We start from the raw sequence: 16,620 nt of genomic DNA, 5'->3' as shown, positions 1-16,620 counted from the left end.
ATTTACTGACTAACGTCTGTAGGGATTTGTTAGATAAGTGACATTTCCAGACCCGGACTTAAGGAGAAATCGTTTTGGTAGCTGTGGGTACCATGGATTGGAGCAAGGAGGACTTGAGTCCAGGAGACTTGATTAGGAGGCTACTGTCCTGGTCTGCGGGAGAGGTTATAAGGACTTGAGGGGAGAGAAGAGGGGGCAGAAGGGACGAGACTTGGCACCAGATGGGAGATAGGAATGTTGAGTGAGACTGAAGAGCCCAGGAGAGCGCTGGGATTGAGAAAAGGGTGCCTGGATAGATAGTGGTGTCCTCAAAAGCAATAAGGAAGTTTAGAAGAGGGGTGAGCTGGGGAGGGGGAGAGATGATGTAGTGAAACTTTCCATAAATTACAACCCACCCATGCTTGCTCATGCTGTGCCCCAAGAGAAATTAAAAAGGGAGGCAAAGCAGGCTTCCTGCTGAAGGGTGAGATCTTTAGGGGAGAAGTGGGAAAGCTGAGACAAAATGAAAGTGGTGTCTGTGGAACCGCTCTTGTGAATGCCCAGGGAGCCTTAGATTTTTAACTCTCTTAAGGGGTGGACACCTGGCTGAGGAAAGAGGATGGTGGGGAAAGTCAGGAGATTAAACAGTGCTGAGAGATAAGGATAGTTCTAGTTACCTATAAGACAAGCCCCAGTCTTATTAATTAATTAATATTATTAATAGTAATATTAAGGAGAAGAAGATAGGACCCATCTTCCCATCCTCCAATTAACTGATTATATACTTTTTGGGGGTCAGGCCACAGCCCCTACTTCAGACATTCACTGCAGCCACTAGCTTAACCAAGCTAGCCTATTCAGAGTCAAGTGAGCCTCCAGCCTGAACGTGTCTGCATCAGCATCTTCCTCTAAGCCCAAAGCCAAATAACAAACAAAAACCACTCCTATCCCCAAAGGGCTACATAGCTTACCACATCTCGCTCAGACTAGTCAAATTAATTGACTACCAATTCACCGCTCAAGGACAATTTTCCTCCTGGTTTCCATCTGTCCACACCTATCTCTTTGCAGGCCATCTAATCCTCAATAGAGTATAGGACTAATAATAGCTTCAGGTGTCACCCCTCATAGGTAGAACAGGCTTTAAAATGGTGGGGGAGTGTATCTAGAGGAGGATTTTTGGACAATGGGAAGCCCTTCGGTAACCAAATCAATGTATTACTCACAGGAGAAGAGATTTGGGAAAATACATATGCTGGAGAATGAATGAATAAATAAATGTGTATAAACATTTATCAAGTTCTTGCTCTGTGCTAAGAACTGCCCCGGAACTGGGGATAGCAAATACAAAAGCAAGATAATCCCGACCCTCTAAGAGCTGATGGTCTAATGGGGGAAACAGTCCAAGTAGGGGATGAGTTTTCTTGAATTGGAAAGACCCAGGGAAGGTGAGTAGAGCCATGGGCAATTGGTTGACAAACACTTTCCAGTCATGGCTGTATTGATTTGATTATGGTTCTAAACCAGAATGGGGGACAAGGGGGCATCAGGGTTAAGGTACATGACTGGTAGCTTAGCCATGGGTAGAAAGGTCGCTAGGGCAGAATGTGAGGCATGGCGAGGTTCTGTTCAATATGGTGGACCATGGAAGGATCTCCCTAATCAAGGCCCTAGGGTCAGACTTTCAGAGCTGAGGAGATTCAGTCCCCTGGGACATGGATGACTGTACATCTGGGGGTACAGAGGGTAGTGCAGTTTGCATGGAGCATGGTAAGAAGATAGCTAAGAAGCCTGCATAGAGCTAGGTGGGTGGCCACAGACCCTACAGGGAGTTAGTAACAGGACTAAGACCCAGGGTTCCTTTTCTACTATAACCCTGCCAGATGTGGAAAAGGAAAGCGGGACAATGGCTCCTCCTTGAGCCAGGAGTTAACTAAGAGCCTTGGAAGAGAGAAACACAGAAGAATCTTGATAACTATTTCCTTATCTTCCCTCACCCTTAACCACAAACTTGTCTCTCACCAGACTCATGCGTGTTCCTACTGGACCAGGAGCCTGCTAAGACAAGCCTATAAGACAAGCTTCCATCGTCTCTGATCATCTTTGATACAAGCTGTGCTGATAATGCCCACCTAAACGCAAAAATGACTTTTCTGGGATGTGCAAGGCAGAAAGGCTCCCTGTCTCAGTCTCTTTGTTCTTCCTTCTCTCCCTTCCTTCCTCTGCCCCTTCCCTCCCCCACTTCCCCAGTGCAAGGGAACAGGAACGTCAAGGATCTTGCTCCTTAATCTACCTTCCCAAGAAGTACTTTCACTGATCTGTTTCCCTTGTCTAAGCTTCCTGGAGGGTGGAAGAGGATTGGGAACATCGGCTGCAAATGACTGCCAGTCATGGACTTGCCATCAAAGTGTACCCAAGCCCCTTTCCTGCAGTAGCCCATGGTGTCCATTCAACCCCACACCATCCTGCCTCCAGAATTCCAAAGACTGGAGAGGGAGCTCAGAGCATACGCTTTTTGGGGAGCAGGAGTGGAAAGATGGCGAAGGTAGCCTGACTCCACTCAGTGAGCCTGCCAACGGCCCCCCCATCCCGTGGGTCTCCCAACCTTCCCCACAACCCCACTACCACAGGGTCTATTGCAACAGGTAGCTTCTGGGGTCTCAAGGGGCTCTAAAGGACACAAGGAGTGGGAGTAGGGCCTGGGAGGGAGAGGCAGCTAGGCAGGAAGTGTCAGTGTCTGGGTCAGGGAAAAGGAAGGGGCTCTTAGGTGAGGAGAGAGTCAGGTACGAGCTCAGCCCAGAGAAGAGGAGCTACCCAGAGGGACTGAAGACATTAGGGCCACTGAGTTCGAGATCATCTTCCACTGGTGGATTTTCTTAATTTGTGAAGGGAATTTGAGAGTATATGTCCCCATTGGGAAGAGAGACAGCTGGGATGGAGAAGAGGGAGATCACCTAGGATGGAGGCAGGGGAAAGTTCTGGAGGGACCAGGGGCAGCTGCTCTTGGTGCCCAGGCAGCCAAGAAGGCTGAGGAGCTAAGGTCAGTGAGGAAGGGGGGAAATTCAGTGGAAGAACCCCAAAAATTCCCCACAAATCTCTGAGTTACAGGGACCCAAGTCAAGTCTACCAGCTACCTCAGTGGCCTTGGGCCACATCTCTCTGGGCCTCAGTGTCTTCATCTGTCAAATGAGAGTGTTGAACTAACTGACCTCTGAAGTCAGATCTATTTTAATTTAATATTTTATTTTTCCCCAATTACATGTAAAAACAATTTTTAACATTGATTTAAAAAACATTTTTGAGCTCTAAATTCTCTCCCTCCCTCCCCCTCACTGAGAAGGGAAGCAATTTGATACAGGTTATATTTGTACAATCATTGATCAATGGGAGCTGGGTGGCACAGTGGATAAAGCCGTGGCCCTGGAGCCGGAAACCTGAGTTCAAATTCAGCTTCAGACACTAGCTGTGTGACTCTGGGTAAATGACTTCACCTGTGCTTCATGGTGACTACAGCTCTGGACCCAACCTCAAATTCAGACGCTTCCTGAATGCATGACTCTATGTGAGTCACTTCAACTTTCTCAGACTCAGTGTCCTCATCTGTAAGATGCAGATAAGAATAGAACCCACCTGGGAGGGCTCTTGTGAGGATCACAGAAGAAAACCTATACAGCCAACTTCTCCTTAATGTGAGCAGCTGTTGGGCAGACTCACTCTCCCCTCCAGGGGGCTCTGTGTGGCCCTCCCTGGCTCTCACCACCCCCACCACAGCCCCAGTGGCTTCAGCACCTGCAGCAGTGCCCGGCAGCCTGTGCCCACCTGCTGCCAGGTGCCACACAGTTCTTTCTTTACCTAAATTCGAATATCACAAATTTGAGGCCCAGCGGGTGGTGGCAGGACCCCAGTGCTTGCCCAGACTCCAGCTCAGGCTCAGGCTCTGGCTCCCAGCAGGGTGGGGCAGTGGGGGCAGCCAGTATGCCAGGGATTCTCCCCTCTGGGCACTGAAGCCACCCCTGGGGCCAGGCTGCAGAACCACAGACAGGGTGGGACCACAGAAGGGAGGGGGAGGTCTGCTGAACCATCCACTAACTTTAAGCAAGAACCAGCTGTAAAATCTTTTGCAAATATAAAAGCACCATGTAAATATGGGTGGAGTCTTATGCAAGCTTGAACCAAACTTGGTGGTCACTGAGGTCCTTGTTTTCCTGGGCTTTGCCTCAGGCTGCTGAATTTAGAGGGAGCCTAGGGACCATCAGCAAGAAAGAAACATTCATGCTTGGTATCTGGTTAGCAAGAATTATTAAACTAAGAAATTGCTAGTCAATGAGCATTAATTAAATACCTACTGTGTGCCCAGTGAGACAGCTAGATAGTGAAGTGGATAGAGCACTAGGCCTTCGGTCAGGGAGACCTGAGTTCAAGTCTGGCCTCACACATTTATTGTATGACTCTGGGCAAGTCACTTAACCTCTTTCTTAAGCCACTGGAGAAGGAAATGCCAAACCACTCTAGTATCTTTACCAAGGAACCCCATAGTCACTACTGGAATGCTATGTTCCACAGGGTCACAAATAGTCAGACATGACTGAACAGCAGCAATGTGCCCAATACTGTGCTACTGGCTGGAATTCTCTCCCTCCTTACCACCACTTCAGGCTTCCTTTTAGTACCAACTAAAATCTTACTTCCACAGGAAGACTTTCCCCATGCCCCTTAATGTTAGCACCTTCCCTCTCAGTCATTTCTGATTTATTCTTTTTTTTTTAAAGCAATCAGGGTTAAGTAACTTGCTCGAGGTTACACGGTCAGTTATTTCTGGGTGTGGTTCTGAGTATCTGGTCCCTGATTTGATCCCCAGGCCATCCCGACACTGGAGCCAGTGCTCTTACTCGCTGAGCCACCTGGCCGCCCCTCTGATTTATTCTGATATACCTTAGCTATTTATTCATAGTGCTTTACTTATTGCCTCCCCCATTAGAATATAAATTCCTCTCTTTCACCTTTCTTCCATCCCTAGCATTTAGGACAGTGCCTAGAATACAGTAGATGCTTAATAAATGCTTGTGGACTTGGCATGCCTTGCCTTAAATGTAGATTAGTGTCAGTATCCACCTAGGAAAATCTTTAAGCCAAGTGGAAGCAGTGATAAAAGGTTGTTACCATTTTAGGAAATGCCATTACTTTGAGCTGATTGTGTTTTCTGTCTGCTTGTCCATGGGAAGCGGGCTGGTGGGGACTTTTGAGCCATACTCTTGGGGATCCAGACCTACAAGTACCTAGAAATCTGGAACAGCAGTTGCCCTCTGCCTTACTTGTCCAAGGTGACCCAGAGAGCACATGGCAGAACTGAGGGAGATTCTGACTCCAAACCCTGTGTTCCTGCCTCTTGACTGTGACTGTAACAGAGAAGAATTTCAGAGGACTTCACCAGCCACCACCATGTTTTCTCCGGGGTGTTCAGGAAAGACTAGCACCTTTGTTTCCAGGGCTTCTGAGCCTTTTTCAGGGTTAGCCATCCAATTTTAGCATTCACCTAGCACTCAACTCTCACCTGTGGCTGTAAAAATCGTTAGCATTTGAAGTGACCACACCCTGGTAAATCATCTGGGCAATTGAGCTAAACCAGGTTGAAGGTAACCAATGGTCCTCAAACCCAATGGTGTGTTTGGGGATCATTTATCCCGAGCACATGAAGACTTCCCTTGACAGAATGGGCAGATGAGAACATCTCCACAAAGGTGGCTGAAGCAGGTGTGTGGTCAGACACCAAGGATGCCGAGGTCATCCACTTAATCCCGGGGTATCGCCATTCATCCTGATTTCGGTCTTAACACTGGACTTTGATGACTCTGGAAAGGAGACTGAGGCTAAGGACTCTGTACAGCTTTGCCTCACTTAAATCCAATTTACTCTAAAGTCAAGACATCAAGCCGGGTTGTCATTGATCCTCTTCAAAAATTAAGACTGAACAACAAATGCAAAACAGAGGGGAAGTCTCAGCACAGTAAAAATTGCCCAGCTCTGTGTTACAAGCAGGCCTGACTCAGGCTAGATCTCCAGTTAGCTCAGGAGGTCTAGAACAAAAGAAAGCCTTCATAGGTCACTCTACAATTCACAAAAGGCACTATCCAGGAAGCACACTCTCTCTCCAGAACATAAGCTGGATAGACACACCCAACCCTTGCCTCCATATGAAAAATAGGTCTGGTCAGCAGGAGGGGATCCAGGTGGTGGATCCAAATGGTCTTGGGACTTCAGCCAAGTCTGAAGAGCCCAGAATCCCCTTGGGTTCTCCTTTAGGTGACACCCTTAGGTGACAAGGAAGCCATGTCACTAAGACCAGACGCTACCAGGAAATTGGAAGGCACAGCTTGAAACTCTGTCCTCAGATCTATCAAGTCCTTTCCCAGAAAAACTGGCCTAATTGATGGGAGAGGAGTGACCCTATCACATATCTCCTCCTGCTGCAGGATAAAGGATCTTCCACCATTTCAATGCTCTTATAACTTTCACTTGTTCACTCATTTCAATCATGTCCAACTCTCTGTGACCCCATTTGGAATTCACTTGGCAAAGATACTGGAATGGTTTGCTATTTCCTTCTCCAGCTCATTTTACAGATGAGGAAAATGAGGCAAATGGGGTGAAGTGACTTGCCCAGGATCTATATGAACACAAATTACAAAACCCTTTTGACACAAATAAAGTGAGATCTAAACAATTGGAAAAATATTCATTGCTCATGAGTAGATCAAACCAGTACAAAAAAAAATTACAATTCTGCCCAAATTATTCTACACTTTGAGCACATTGCTTTCCAGAATAGTTGGATCAATTCACAACTACCAAATCAATCAAACTACTAAAAAATTTATTTCATAGAGCTAAAAAATATAATAGTAAAATTCATCTGGAAGACCAAAAGGTCAAGAATATCAAGGGAATCAATGAAAAAAATATGAAGGAAGGTGACCTAGCCATGTCAGATCTCAAAACATCACAAAGCAATAATCATCAAAAGAATCTGGTAGTGGCTAAGAAATAGAATAATGGATCAGTAGAATAGATTATGTACACAAGGCACAGTAGTAAATGACCATAATAATCTAGTGTCTGATAAACCCAAAGGTCCAAGCCAGTGGTAGGAAATTAAGGCCTCGAGGCCATATATGGTCCTCTAGGCCCTTTGACTTCATCCAAACATTACAGAACAAATCCCCTTAATAAAAGGATTTGTTCTATATAACGTGAACTCAGTCAAAAGACCACACCCAAACATCTAGAAGGCCACATGTGGCCTTGAGACCACAGGTTCCCCACCAAGCTTTTGGGACAAAAACTAATTATTTGGCAAAAACTACTGAGAAAACTAGCAAACAGTATGGCAGAAATTTGATTTGATCAACATTTCACATCATAAGGTCAAAGTAGGTATGTGATTTAGAGATAAAAGGTGATATCATAAGCAAATTAGGAGAACATGGAATAGTTTACCTGTCAGATCTATGGATAAGGGAAGAATTTAAGGCCAAACAGGAGATAGAGTATTATAAAATATAAAATGAATAATTTTTATTATATTAAATTTAAGAGTTTTAAACAAACAAAATCAATACAACCAAAATGAGGAGGAAAGCAGAAAACAGAGGGAGAGGGGGAGTAGAGAATTTACAGCAAGTATCTCTGATAAAGGCCTCATTGCTCAAATACATAGAGAACTAAGTTAAATTTATAAAAATGCAAGTCACTACCCAATTGATAAATGACCAAAGGATATGAAAAGACAATTTTCAAAGAATTCAAAGCTTTTTGTAGTCATATGAAAATGTTCTAAATCACTATTGATTAGAGAAATTAAAACAATTCTGAGCTATCACCTTATATTATCAGGTTGGCTAATATGACAGAAAAGGAAAATGATAAATATTGGAGATTGTGTGGGAAAATTGGGGCACTAATGAGCTATTGGAGGAGTTGTGAATTGAACCAACTGTTCTGGAAAGCAATTTGGAACTATGCCCAAAGGACTATCCCTTTGACCTGGAAATACCACTAGTGGGTCTGTATCCCAAAGAGATCTAAAAGAAAAGAGGAAAGAACCTATTTGTACAAAAGTTGAACAAAAATATTTAAAGGAGCTCTTTTTGTGGTGGCCGAGAGGGGATGCCCATCAGCTGAGAATGGTTGAACAAGTGGTGTATGATTGGGATGGAATAATATTGTGCTATAAGAAATGATGAGCAGACAGATTTCAGCCAAACCTGGAAAGAGTTGTACAGACGGATACAAAATGAAATGAGCAGAACCAGGAGAACATTGTACACAGTAACAGCAACACTGTACAATGATCAACTGTGAATGATTTAGCTCTTCTCAGCAAAACAAGACAATTCCAAAGGACTCATGATGAAAAATGCTAAGCACCTCCAGAGAAAGAACCGATGGAATCTGAAAGCAAAACAAAACAGACTATTTTTCTTCTTCCTTCCTTCCTTTTTTTTCTTCTTCGAGTTTATTATGATTAATATGGAAATGTTTTACACATCTGCACATGTATAACCTATATCAGATTACTCACTACCTGGGGGAGGGGGCTGAGGGAAGGATAGAATTTGGAACTTAAAATTTTAAGAAAATAATGAATGTTAAAAATTGTTTTTCAGGGGCAGCTAGGTGGCACAGTGAATAGAGCACTGGCCCTGGAGGCAGGAGGACCTGAGTTCAAATCCGGCCTCAGACATTTGACACACTTACTAGCTGTGTGACTTTGGGCAAGTCACTCAACCCCATTTGCCCTCCAAAAAAAAAAATTTGTTTTTCATGTAATTGGAGGAAAATTAAAAAAAAAAAAAAGAATGGAGGCAGGATTCAAACTCAGGTTTTCCTGACTCAGAGTCTAGCAATCTCTCCACCACTCTGCCTTATTGATTGGAATGATATCTGTAATCCAGATCACAGTCTATCCAAGTCTGTTCTTCCTGTGATTCACTGTCCCACCCAAAATGAAAGGAGGGAGAGAGAAGAGGGAGTGCTCTAATTCACCTGTCATTGTCCCAGGCCCAGAACCACCTCCTGCTCCTTCCAAGAGGCAGCTGATGCTGCCATGAGGTGAGCTGGGAGGCAATGGTACCTATGAAGGCTGTGAGCATAGCTCACTTGATATTATAACTGCCCTGAAAGGTCACACATCTAGCTCTAAAGGGGGGAGACAGAAAGATGTCTTGGAGACAAGCCTGCCACAGACGGACCAGCTCAGCCAGGGCAGGATGCTGCTGTCATACTCCCCTCTGAGGAGCTGATCACATGCCCCTGCCATATAGGCCCCAGACTCCCTGAGCTAAGGCTTTGGAGGTCACTGCACTAGATGTCCTGTGGGGTCTTTCCACCTTAGGATCTACAATCCTCAGCTCCCCCACTTTAGCAGAGACATCTCAGCACCTGCTTTGGTTGATATCAGCACTGCTCTAACGCAGTCTGTTGAGCTGCTCCCAGAGGCCCCCTTCAGCCCAAACTGGGCCCTCTCATGGACCATTTCACCTTTTCCCAGTGAGCTTCCCTGACTAAGGAAGCTTGAGCCCTTGCTTTGGCTAGATCATTGCGTCACCATCAACCTCAGACTTGAAAGAACTCAGCTAGATGGCACAGTGGTTAGATCACACTACCTGGCATCAGGAAGACCCGAGTTCAAATCCAGCTTCAGAAACTAGAAGTGTTCTCCTGGGCAACTCTGCCTCAGTTTCCTCATTTATGAAGTGAGGCTAATAACAGCACCCACTCCCAGGGTTGTTGAATCAAGTGAGATAATATTTGTGAAGCTCTTTGTAAGCCTAAAAGCCTTATCCTGTCACGTCTTATTTGTACCTGACAGTTTTTATGTAGTCTTCTCCATTAGACTGTAAGCTCCTCAAGGGCAGGGATTTTTTTTTTTTTGCTTTTGTTGTATCATCAGCGCTTAGCACAATGCCTGGTGCCCAGGAGGGATTTAGTAAATGCTAGGTGACCTACTGACACTATTAAAGAGCCTCAGACACTTCCCTAATTCAGACGTTTTTCATTGATCTCTTTTCTTCTGCCTTTATGTCACCTTCATTTGGGAAGGCTCCCATCCCCCACTCAATGATCCATCTCTGTAACAGAGAATAAAAAAGATAGAGGACAGACAATCGACTTGGCCAAATTAACCAACCTTTCAGCAGACTTTGACATTCTAGGGGATGTTTCACACCCAGAGGCCACTTTTGCAAAGAAGGGAGAAGGGTACATTTTCCCATTTTATCTTCCTATCAGCCCTTTCATTCTACAGATGGGGAAAACTGAGGCACTGGTGTCTATCTAGTCAGTGAAAGACCAAAGGGGAATAGGACTTCCTTACTATCTTCATGCAGGGCAACTAAATGGCTTAGTGGATAGAGTACTTAGCCTGAAGTCAGGAAGATCTGAGTTCAAATCTGACCTCAGACACTTACTAGCTGTGTGACCTGGGGCAAGTCATTTAACCCTGTTTGCCTCAGTTCCCTCATCTGTCAAATGAGCTGGAGAAGAAATGGCAAATCAACCCAGTATATCTGCCAAGAAAACACCAAATGAAGAGTCAGACATGACTGAATAACAACAATTATCTTCCATCTGTTTATATTGGTTTTTCCAACATGAGGTCCATGGGTTGCAGGGACAAAACGAAATAATAGAGGTAAAGGACTTTGGAGAACTTAAAAATTAGGTCAGTATTGGCCATCATCATCACCACCATCATAATCACCTCCACCATCACCACCATCATTATCATTCTTAAATTTAGCTCAGTAATTCCAACATTGCTGTGCTCTTCCCATTGACACCTCAACACGTAACATAGCTTACTCTCCCTGCTGACCACTAGATGGCAGACAAAGCCCAAAAGACAGTCCCTACCCTCAAAGAGCTAACGAGATGCAGATTCATGTGTATGTGTGCACGTGTGTGTGTGTGTGAATATACTTCTTCCCTAATGGAATGTAAGCTCCTTGAGGGCAGGCACTTTTTTTCTTTTACTGCCCAGCACATAGTAAACACTTAAATAAATTTGTTGTTCAGTCATGTCCAACTTTCCATGACCTCATTTGGGGTTTTCTTGGCAAGGATACTGGAGTGGTTTGCTATTTCCTCTCTAGCTCATTTGACAGATAAGGAAAGTGGGGTAAACATGGTTAAGTGACTTGCCCAAGGTCACATAGCTAGTAAGTGTCTGAGGTCAGATTTGAATTCAGGAAGATAAGGCTTCCTGACTCCAGGCCTGGAACACTATCCACTAAGCCTTCTAAATGTCTACATAAATAAATGTTTGTGCGTTCCTTGAGCGCAGTAACTGAGGGAGCCACAAGGGGGCGATCTCAACTAGCTCATTATTTTCTGTCACATAGAAACCAGTCCATTTGATTTTTTAGTTTGAGCTTGTGATTTCATATGAGGACATTCCCTCTACCAGTGCAGACCAGCAACAGTTCTACAGTTGTTTACATTAGTCTTGAAGAGTTACCTGACCTACTAAAATATTAAGTGATGTATCCAGAACCACACAGGTACTTAAGTATCCAAGGCAAGATAGGTCTTCCTGACTCAGGATGACAGTCTATCCATTACTCCAGACAGTCTCTCCTTAGCCAAACAAACAAAAAACATATGAAACCATGAAGTTCTATTAAGTATAACTCTAAAAATAATCTATATATTAGAGGCAATTATGTGGTATGATGGATAGAGGGCTGGATTTTGAGTTCAAATCTTGCTTCAGATGACTGGCAGCAAATCTCTTAAACTGTCTGCTTCATCTATAAAATGGGGATAAAGATATGCAGTGACTTCTTGTCCCCACCCTTCACCCCAAAGATACCAGTCCTAAGGAGGATGAAGAACAGGATGAAAGTTTGAGAGATACTTGCAAAAGTTGCAATAGTTGGCCATCTATTGCAAGATGGCATTTCCTCATTTTCTCATTGTTAAATCCATCACGATGAAGCTAAAAAAGTGTTGCAGGCCTCACAGACACCTCATGCCTATACCTTACGATTATTTTAAGGAAAAAATCAGAAGACCCTAGCTTTGGTAAGCAACTCACAGAACCAAAACAGAATTAAATTGACTGAAACTTAGCAGAAAAATGGGAGAGGCATTTCCAGATCAGCCCTCCGTGTACAGTTAGGTCACTGGTTAAAACAACAGTTCAGAACCTGAGGTCTCTGAACTTGGGTTTTTAAATATTTTTAGAACTACATATCATTATAAATTTTTTCCTCAGTGATACTATGTGTAACCCTTGCCCCGAAGACCATTGGTATGAGACTCTTCCCTGATTGGTGGCAATAAATGCCCTGATCTGTGGGAGAAGCGAGGAAGAGTTGGCAAAGCAGCCTTCTCCCTTCCCTTTTGGGGACTCCTCAAGCTTCCAGTATTCTTCAGGCCCCTCTGGCTTCCACCTTCAAGAAGCAAGATGAGCCTAAAGATTCTGGAAAGGCATGAGAGGGACCTACACACTCCATCATTTTCCTCTTCCCACCTGTTAGACTAGAGATATCCAGGAATTTCCCCTTGGGTGAAATAAAAGACAAATTCTCTTAGTTGAGCTGAGTTATCTTGCTTGCAGAGGGAGAATGCTTTCATTCTGTATTGTCTGGTATATATTTTCCTGTGTAGACCTTCTCTGATTTCCGTTTTGCTATGATTTGGATCGATGGGTTTCTTTACTCTTAGCTATGCATGTTCGTTGTGGCACTGGGATTTGGTGGGAAAGGGGTTGAGCCTTGGACACAGAGCCTGGGGTCCTCCTTCCCCCCAATCGTAACAATGATAAAGTGATCAGATGTTGGATTGAACCTGACCATGGCCCCTAGACTAATAATTTCTAAGGGAGCAGACAGAGATAATTCTAGCCCCACATGCCCTTTCTCTGAGAATAGCAGAGTGGTTTCTGACCCCAACCTCCTGCTTCCTCTCCTTGTAAGAATGGAAGTCTCCCTTAGAGAAGGATGGGGGGAAGAGGCCTCCTTTAAAGTCATACCAAGCCATACCCACCCATTCTATAGGTGGGAGACCATCTTCTCCCTATACATAGTTATCCTCTCCTCAGGGGAGAGGAGGCTAGAGATGTCCATACTGTCTCCCTCTGAGCCACACAAGGACAGCCCTCTCCATAGCTGGGTCTCTCTACAGATGGAATCTTTCCTACATATGTATTTTATTTTAGGCACTAAAGGGCATTATTCAGAGACGGGGTGCATAAGTTTCACCATACTAGCTACCCAAAGGGTCCGTGATAATAATAGGTAACATTTTAAAGTAAATTTATTTATTTATAGTTTTCAAAATTTATTTCCATAAGTTTTAAATTTTCTCACCCTTCCTTCCCCAAGACAGAATGCAATCCGATATAGGCTCTACACATACATTCCCATTTTAAACACACTTTCACATAAGTCATGTTGTATAGAAGAACCAGAATGAATAGGAGGAACCACAAGGAAGAAAGAAACAAAAAAAGAAAGAAAGAAAATAGTCGGCTTTGCTCTGCATTCAGACTCCATAGTTCTTTCTCTGGATATGACTAGCATTTTCCATCATGAGTCCTTTGGAATTGTTTTAGGACCTTGCGTTGCTGAGAAGGGCTAAGCCTATCAAAGTCAGTCATCGAGCACTGTGGCTGTTACTGTGTACAATATTCTCCTGGTTCTGCTCACTTCACTCAGCATCAGTTCATGTAAGTCTTCCCATGTTTTTTCTGAAGTCTGCCTGTCCATAGCATGACAGTATTCCATTACATTCATCTACCACAACTTCTTAAGCCATTCCCCAACTGATGGGCATCCCCTCAATTTTCAGTTCTTTGCCACCACAAAAAGAGCTGCTATAAATATTTTTGTACATGCGGGTCCTTTTCTCATTTGTATGATCTCTTTGGGCTACAGCCCTACCAGTGACATTGCTAGGTCATTGCACATTTTTGTAGCCCTTTGAGCATAGTTCCAAATTGCTCTCCAGAATGGCTGGATCAGCTCACAACTCCACCAACAATGAATTAGTATTCCAACTTTCTGACATCTCCAGCGTTTATCATTTTCCTGTCTTGTCATGTTAGCCAATCTGATAGGTGTGGTATGGTACTTCGGAGCTGTTTTGATTTGAATGGCTAATTTTTAAAGCACCTACTATGTGCCAGGCACTTCATAATTACTAGTTCATTTGATCCTCACGGCAACCATGGGAGATAGGTGCTATTATTATCCCCATTTTACAGATGAGGAAACTGAGACCCATCAAGGACAAGTGACTTGATTTGCTAAAAGCAAAGATTAAAATCCACAGTGAATTAGAAGAAATCTCCTTATAAGAGAAGGGCTAGAATTTTAAAAGAATTTATTTTGGACTTGAATGCCAAGATAAAAGAGCATGTTCGTACACAGCAGAACACAAAAAGAAGATTTTATGTGAGACCATGAATGTCCATTTCACAACACTGCTGTTTTTTTAACAGCACATGAGAAAGTCTATGTGTTACTTTCAAAACTGTCCGGCTCGTCTGCTCTTCCTTCAGAACTTCTGCTAATTTTTTTTAAATGTTATACAAGTCCTCTTTTGAGGGAGGGCATCACTATCATTAACCCCTCCTTCCTTCACTAACAGCTCCACCACCCCTCCCACCCCTGCCAAATTAATCAAGAAAAAGGCCTTGAAACAGAGTCAAATAAAACAGAGCCATGGCCAAAAATGCATGTCTCTGCACCTTATTGTTAAAAAAAAAAATAAGTCTGACCTGACTTGTTGAAATGAGGACTTGATGCTGAAAAATGGTACCTGGAGCAAGGAAAGGACAGCCGCACAGACCTTCACCATTTTCTACAGAAGTTCAGCTGAGAAAGAAGGCCAACAGAGGCAGCACTAAGATTTGAACTCAGGTCCCCCAGTTTGAATCCATTCCTCTCTCCACTGTACCACACTGCCTTCCCTAAAATTATTAGATTTTATTTTTAAAGCTGATTTAAGGATGCTTCCCCAGGAAAGGCTTTTGCCCCAGCCCCAAAATTGTGAGTTAAGGCTCCAATGAGCATCAGTGGTTCAAAGTCCCAGGAGAAGATGATAGTGGGTTGCAATTCCAACCCACCCATGCCTACTCACCCTGGGCAATTCTTGTCCAAATATTCCCCTAAGTCAGTGGGGGAGCAGAGGTGGGGGGGAAGAAGCTAGGGTCCATCCTGGGTTCTGGATGCCTTCCTCAGCTTCTCATGGCACCACTAGGGTACCAGGGGAGCATTCTAGCCAACCAGCCATCTGAATCCTTTGCCCTTTGAAGGCAACCAGTCAATCTTCTCTTCCAATCTTGTTTCTTTTAAAAAATTTTTTCAACTTAACCAACACCAAATAAAATGAGCATCTCTGTATCCACAGCAGAACCAAAAGAAATGACTATATATGAAACTAAGAATTTATATTATGTGCAACATGATTTGATTCTTAAGTATGTAATAATAGCTAACATTTATATAGTACTTCAAGGTTTATAAATATATATATATTACATATATATAGAGAGAGAGAGTGTGTGAATGAATATAAACGTACATGTATATTTTTATTTTGATCTTCACAACAATCTTAGGAGGTAGGTTCTATTATGCCCATTTTATAGATGAGGAAACTGAGACCAATAGAGATTAAGTGACTTGGCCAGGGACACACAGCTAGTTAGTGTCTGGGGCAGGATTATTATTAATAATAATAACCGCTAGCATTTATATAGAGGCTACTACATACAAGGCACTTTCCAAATTATCTCATTTGGTCCTTATAACAACTCTGCCAAGTAGGTGCTATTAAGATCCCCATTTTATAGTTGAGGAAACTGAGGCAAACAGAGGTCAAGTGACTTGCTCAGGGTCATACTGCTAGAAAGATCTGAGGCTGTATTTGAACTCAGGTCTTCATGATTCCAGGTGCAAAGCTCTAGCCATTGGGTCACCTGATTTCCCTTAAAATCCCACTGTTTTATCCACTAATATTTAAGTATCAAAGTGCGGTCTCTAGTCTGTGATTTTTTGGTTTTCTTTGTGTTCTCTCTTATATATTGTTTTTAAAATTATTCAATGACCCTCTTTTCTTTCTCTTTTCCTTCCTTCCTTTCTTCTTTCCTTTCTTTCTTTCTCTTTCTTTCTCTCTTTCTTTTCTTTCATTCTTTCTTTTTAGAGCATCAATCTGCTTTGGGGGCAGAGAGTACAGCTAGGCACTAAGATGGGCCCCAGCGCTGAAGAGGAAGAGGAGAAACAGCTGGATTGCCCTCAGGAAATTGCAAAGCTCTTCTAAGGACCTCAGGCTTCCCCTGGAAACAAAGGCCCATCTTTTCAATTATAATATTCTAAAGCAAGCAGAAGTAGGACAACAATTTGTACTATAATAACAACATTATATAATGAACAGCTTTGAAGGTTTCAAGTTTGAACTCTGATCAAAGATGAACCATGAGTCCAGAAGTGCAGTGAGGAGGGAGGCTGCCCAGCTCCTGAAGGAGAGAGGTTGGACTCAGGGTGCCCAATGAGACCCATGTGCCAAGCATTGTGCTGAGTGCTGAGAATATTTGTTGAGCTGCTTTTAAGTCGTATCCAACTCCTCGTGGCCCCA

Source organism: Petaurus breviceps, unplaced genomic scaffold (genome assembly GCF_028583685.1).
Source record: "Petaurus breviceps papuanus isolate PSGF00001 unplaced genomic scaffold, PetGlider_PUasm1.0 185, whole genome shotgun sequence".
NCBI lineage: Eukaryota > Metazoa > Chordata > Mammalia > Diprotodontia > Petauridae > Petaurus > Petaurus breviceps.
This window is presented reverse-complemented; position numbering follows the sequence as displayed.